This window comes from Eucalyptus grandis, chromosome 3 (genome assembly GCF_016545825.1).
Source record: "Eucalyptus grandis isolate ANBG69807.140 chromosome 3, ASM1654582v1, whole genome shotgun sequence".
NCBI classification, from domain to species: Eukaryota; Viridiplantae; Streptophyta; class Magnoliopsida; order Myrtales; family Myrtaceae; genus Eucalyptus; species Eucalyptus grandis.
In genome coordinates this window covers 8,911,047-8,918,073 of record NC_052614.1, presented here as the reverse complement: position 1 = coordinate 8,918,073, position 7,027 = coordinate 8,911,047, and positions in this window count along the sequence as shown.

The window sequence follows — 7,027 nt, the reverse complement described above, 5'->3', positions numbered from 1 at the left end:
CTTGATTACACTAATTAATCAATTAGTGCCCTTTCGGTACCTAATCTTGTTCATTTTAAAAAGGTTTTTGTCGGGTAGCTTGGATTGATTTTATACTTATCCACTAACATGTGATGTGATCATGCGGGTACACAATCGTTAAAGTGATTATTAGAAATCAAACTCTTAATTGTAGTGAAATTAGCACATGTAGCTAAACAATCACAAACATAATTTAATATGTAAATTAAACCTGCGACATAATCGATATGATTGTAAATAAAGGCCTAATTACACTAAGAAGGCAAGACATAGAAATTCCTAACCAAACCCTGTATTTTTTAATTTTCGAAATTTTTTTCGAAAAAAAAATATATATTGTATATATTATTTATTTTTTTTTGGCGAATCGGGTAGGGTCTGGTCTAACCCGACTCAGGTTCGGCCTGATTGATGTGGGTCAGGTTCGGTCGAAGACCGGACTAGGGTTTGATTAGGGAGGGCGAGTCACCGCCGGGTTTGACCTAGCTCGTCAAGCCCTAGCAAGACCGGGCCTAAACTACAGGCCCAATCCAGCTCAAAAAAGAGTCCATCCGAAAAAAAGAAACCTAAATAAACTAAGCTTGGCCTAACACCAAAAAAAAAAAAAAAAAATCTAATATTAAACTGGCCCAAAGGCCTTGCTTGAGCCTAGACGCGGCCTGCCCGAAGAACAAAGAAGCCCGGATTGGCCAAAACCCTACCCGATTGATTGCACCTAGCCCGACTCTTTTGACACGGTTTATGCCTTCTTCTCTAAGGCTTCTTTGTGGTGTCGAGGGGGATGGTCAGGACGCCGTCAAGCAACGACTCAATAACGGTGGGGACGCGACGGGTGATGGCATGGTGGTGGTGGCTTGGTGCAGCGATGGCATTAGGATCCCGTGGTGGCTCAGAGCTGGTGCTGTGATGGGGCTAGCTTGGCACAATGGGGGACACGGATACAACGATAGTCATCAAGGATGCATAATGGCAAAGGCAAAGCAAGGACAGGCAGCGGCTACATCAGTGGCAATATCAACGGAGTCGAGCCGCAACAAGGACGATTGCGTCGGGGATAGAGTTGAAACGGAGGCGCGGCAGCAGTGGCACTTGTGGCTTCGAGCTAGGTGACAGCAGTGTCGGTGGCGTGGAGGTGCGGTGATGGGCAGCTACGGCAACGCAGGTTGCAAGCGTTGGGCAGAGGCACAGCGACAAGCGAATAAAGGCATAGCATCAATGGTGCTCGCGGCTTCGAGCTAGGCAACAGCAACAATGGTGGCGCGGTGACGGGTGCGGCGATGGGCAGGGTGTCAGCTTGGCTAAGGGATGCAACGGCGACGGCGTTCGGAGCTTCAGTGATCACGAAACAACAGTTGTGGTGGTGCGGCGAGGGGGCTTAGGCTACTGGTGTGGCGGTGCTTGTGGCTGCAGGTGTTGTACCGGCGTCAAGTTGAGGCGTGGTGGAGCTCCGGCTGCTAGCATCGGCAGCAATGGCAGTGAGTGCGGGGGTCCACGTTTAGAGCTCCCCCCGGAAGGAAGAGGGTGCTGAGCGGGTCCTCCCCTCGAAGAAGCCCCTGTTCTTCTTCTTTTATATTTTTTAATTTCTTCTCTCTTATTTTTTTTCCTCTCTCACACGTTCCCTCTCTCTACACCCCCATTGCTCTCCCCCTTCTATCCTTGCTCCCCTGTCTTTTCTCCCTGCTTTTTTTTTTTCTACAGGTCTTTGGGCGCAAAGATGGCTAGAGGAGTGGAGAAGGCTGGGGCCGAGCCACGCGGGGAAGGAAAGAAAAAGGTGGGCTAGGCTGGGCCAAGGCTAGATCTGGCCTAACCTGGCCCTTCCATGTTTTTTTTTTAAAATATTAATTAATTAGTTCATTAAAAAATTAATTTTTTTATGTACTTAATAACACAAATTAGATGTCAAGAGCTGCCCTTTTTTGAATGTAGCCTCGAAGAAGTTGTCTTAAAAAATAGAAGAGATCTAAATTATTTCGACAGTAAAGAGACCCTGACTGCATAGGCTTGCATCAAGTCAAGCTATGGAAGTATGTGTTGAAACCCGATTTTTTGTCGACATTTTAAACATCCTTTTTGCAAAAATAAAAAGCAAAAGAAAAAAATGAAATGAAATGAAAAGAGAAAAAAATTACAAATAAGGAAAATGAAAAAGAAAAAGGAGAGAAATAAAGAAAAATGAGAGAAAAGGAAAAAATAAAAGAAAGAAAAAAATTATAGAAAAGGGAATCGGGGAAAACTAGCGGGAAAGGAGGCTCTCACTACTCTCCGAAGGCTCTCTCTACTCTCCGTGAACTCTCTCTCTCTCTCTCTCGGAGACTCTCTAGATTCTCTCTCTTGGTAACTGCTGGAGCTTCCATCAGAGACTCTCTGGATTCTCTCTCTCGGTAACTGCTGGAGCTTCCATGGCGGATCTTGAAACCCTAGCCTCGCTTGCTGTCTACCAGAGGGAGCTTTCGCTTCCATCTCCAGCGGTTCTCCGTCGAGGTCCCTGGCTTGGCTCTGTTCGATTCTTGAAATCTCCAGCACGCAGCAAATCCCCTCGCTGAACGGAGCTTCCCTTTCCTTTGTCCCTCTCTTTCGGATTCTCTCTCTGGTTCACTCAATCGCAGCGACATCGGCGAAGACGGTGGCGGTTACAGCAACGGCAACGACACCAGCGGTTCTCTGCTCGCCGAATCTGGTTCTCTACTTGCCGGATCTGACTCGATCCCAGGCTGACGGCAGCCGTAGTGACGACGGCGGCAAATCTAGTTCGATGGATCACCCTTGGAAATCGAAGACCGATGGTCGGGTATCGCGAGGGAGGCTCTCGATCGCTCTCGGTTTTCTGGTACAAAGGCTCGCCAGACCCGAATCTCTCTAGATCAAACTCGCCAGATCGGTGAGCTCTCTTTCTCTCTCTTGATCCATTAAGTTTTTGGCATCTGGTTTCTCTCTCCCGTTCGCTCCCTCTGACTCGAACATTTTCTCTCGACTCTATCTTGCGCGCCGGATTTGACCTACTGGAACGGCCGATCGAGGAGCTTGGAGTTTAAGGCTTAAGACCGCGTCGTTGGCAGCCACAGCTTCGATCCTTCGCCGTTCATTCAAGGTTATCTATCTCTCTCTCTCAATCGATCTATCTCTAGTTCGACCAGGTGGGGAAGAACAAGTTTATCAAGTTTCTCCCGGTAAATGTCGTTTGTTTAGGCACTGCTGTTGTCGTCGTTGTTATTGATTGATGGATTTAGAGGATCTGTTTAGGCTCCGGTTCAGATTTGATCTTGAGCTGAGTAGATATTTGATTAAGCTGTGTTCCATGCTATGTAATCAAGACGAACGATTGTTGTATCGTACAGGGATGGAAATTGGTGTTGGAATCGTTGCTTGTATGCTTAGATTTCTCTATTATATCTCATTTTCCCCTGTCCGTATCACTCTGATGTGTCATCGCTGTGTATGTGGTGTGGCCAGCGATCGAGTGAGAGCTTGCCTCTTCAAATAGAAGTTTACTGACAGTGGTTGACAAGGCCACAATCATTGACTATGGACTCTCTGCATTTAGTTGTTTTCATTACTTGTGTTTCTTCTTTTCCATCCGCCATTCACATCTTTGTTATTGAGCTACTTCAATGCCCTGTTAACATGAAGGTGAGACTGTACAACATCCGAAGTTTAGAATAATTACAAACTATCTTTTCATGTTGAGTTGGGGAAGTAAGAAAATGAGTTTTACTCTTAGTTTGTCTATGAGTAGTATTAAGAGGGCATTAGCCATCAGTGAAGTTGTTTACTACTGAGGAGTGATGGTAGTATTCTTGACTGTTATGCTGTTGTGATTTGTTGTTATCATGTGTGCTTTTAGTGGGTCAAATGCGGGTCACGTACATTTGATGTTTGTTGTTCATGCATGCATTTTCTGTGTTAACTGATGTTAGATAGCAAAGCTTTTTATAACATAGAGAATCAAACTTCCTTTGTTGCCATATAACCTGGGTGGGATTTTATCTGTTCGCAAGATTTTGCTGCCATGTATTATTTCCCTTTGCTTTCAAGAGTTTCTGTTCTGTTATGCTTCAATGTCCGTGAAATGCTGTGTTCTTACATCCCAATTATATCATTTACTTAGTGACCTGGTTCACGATGCATGAATTTCCAAGATTAATACATGGGAATATTCTGCCATAAATTTCTTCTCTCCCATGAGTTGTTATGTTAGTGCTGGTGGTGGACCTGTTAATGCTTTTCGGTAATTCAAAGAAATGGTAAAAGCTTTGCATGGTGTTGGCATTGAGATCATTCTAGATGTTGTGTACAATCACACTAATGAGGCTAGTTTGGTTATGGATTGATGCCATTTTGATCAAGTAGACTCATACATGCTTGTGAGAAAATATGGCTTCAATTTCATGGCAATTTGTCATCAAACAATCACAATTTGCAGTCTCATGTGCTCTGTTACAATTCTGATTGCATGCTGGAAGTTGTGGATTAAGCATAGATTAGATGGAATTTGTCTTAGCTTATTTGCCCATGGGACAATGATATCACATGTTCAAGTCTCTTGTCAATTTCACATGTTCAAAAATGCATATTTTTTAGTAAGTGATCCTTTGTCAGCTCATTCATTTGTTTGATTAACTAAGAACCAATGTTATATGGCTTGGATGCTTGTCATCTTATATGCTTTGCATGTGATCATTAAATGAATGATTTAGGTGTGGCACATAACAATGCTGAACCTTGGGATATCACCTAAAATTTGATTTAGGGACTTCATGACTTTAGTCACCATTTCTGAACACAAAAGATGTCTTGTTTTTTGGTTGTTTTGATATGCATGTTTGTTTCTCTCATTTGTATGTACCTAGTTATTAGTTTCTTGGACTAGGTTTAGAATAGGATCCTAAACATGGATAAAGCGTGAAGATGGTGGAGGTCGATATCCACTCCAATCTTTATCATGTAATATTCGTTTTTCCCAACATATGTCTCGGGTTCCATGCATTGTATAAAACCCGACGAGTTGCGGGTTTCCTTTCTTTCCCAATTGTTTTCTCTTTTATATTTTTAGAATTGCATGATTAGGTTTACTGCTTTTCTTGATTGTTTAGTTGATGTCTTGTAATTTCAATTTCATTGATTGTTTTCTTTTCATTTTTTTAGAAATAGAATAGAATGAAAGTAATCCACCGCGATCTTTACAAAAAAAAAAGTAAGTAATCCACCGTGCATGATCACTTACTATAGAATTGATGATCTCGAAAATGTAGAAAGAAATGCATAAACATGTTAGGAAAAACACAACATACTGTTTAGGTATCGAAATGGTGCTAATAGAAGTATTAGCGTAACCCAAGTCCTTGAACATAGATATCTGGTTGTATAGGAATCGAGGGAACTCTCCCGACCCTCGATTGGGTTTTCTAGCCGACCCCCAAATAATGAGGCTAGTGGCGACTCTTGTCTATTTTTTTAGGTTGTTAAATACCTAGATCGTATAAATAAACCCGTTATCGTGCGGGGTATGAGCTTGGGATAGCTCGCAATCTCATGAGGGAACTCTCGTGATCAAAGTACCCCTAAACCCGACCTTTTCCCACCTTTGACATTTCAAGAGGCGGCAAGATCGGGTCGCGACAGTGTGTTGTGTCAATAAGAGGAAGAATGACCCCAGGCTATAAAAGTACGTCATGTCGTAGAAAGAAAGAGAGACCCCGGGCTACAAAATCACACTATGTTATAAGAAGAAAGAGAGACCTCGAGTTACAGAAGCATGCTGTGTCATAGGAAGAAAGAGAGACTCCGAGCTATAAAAGCATGCCGTGTCATAAGAAGAAGGAAGACCCCAGGCTACAGAAGCATGTTGTGTCATAAGAGAGAGAGAGAGAGAGAGAGAGAGACTTCGGGTTACAAAAGCACGCCGTGCCATAAAAAGAATGAAGACCCCAGGTTACAAAAGCACACGTGTCATAAGAAGAAAGAAAGCTGCCGAGTTACGGAAGCACACCGTGTCATAAGAAGAAGGTAAGACCCCGGGTTATAGAAGCACGTTGTGTCATAAGAAGAAAGAGAGACCCCAAGCTACAGAAGCACACCGTGTCATAGGAAGAAATAGAGACCTCAAGCTATAGAAGCACGTTGTATCATAGGAAGAAAGAGAGACTCCGGGCTACAAAAGCACGTCGTGTCATAAGAAGAAGGAAGACCCCGGGCTACAGAAACACGCTGTGTCATAAGAAGAAATAGAGACTCCGGGCTACAAAAGCACGCCATGTCATAAGAAGAATGAAGACCCTGAGCTATAGAAGCACGTCGTGTCATAAGAAGAAAGAGAGACTCAAGGCTACAAAAGTATGCCGTGTCATAAGAAGAATGAAGACCCCGGGCTACAGAAGCACACCATATCATAAGAAGAAAGAGAGACCTCGGGTTATAGAAGCACGCTGTGTCATAAGAAGAAGGAAAGACCCCAGGTTAAAAAAGCATGCCATGTCATAGGATGAAAGAGAGATCCTAGGCTACAGAAGCACGCCGTGTTATAGGAAGAAATAGAGACTCCGGGCTACAAAACCAAGCCGTGTCATAAGAATAAGGAAGACCAAGGGCTACAGAAGCATGCCGTATCATAAGAAGAAAGAGAGACTCCATGCTATAAAAGCACGCTGTGTCATAAGAAAAATGAAGACCCCGGGCTACAGAAGCACGCCGTGTCATAGGAAGAAAGAGATACTCCGGCCTACAAAAGCATGTCGTGTCATAAGAAAAAGGAAGACCCTGGACTACAGAAGCACGTCGTGTTATAAGAAGAAAGAGAGACTCAAAACTACAAAAAGCACATAGTGTCATAAGAAAAAAGAAATACCCCGGGCTACAGAAGCATGCCGTGTCATAAGAAAAAAGAAAGATCTCGGGTTACAGAAGCACGCCGTGTTATAAGAAAAAGGAAAGAAATGAGGTCTCACCGTGTAACAACGAGTTTCGACCGAGTTGAAAATGCATGATTTGAGGAAAACCAATGAACATTTGT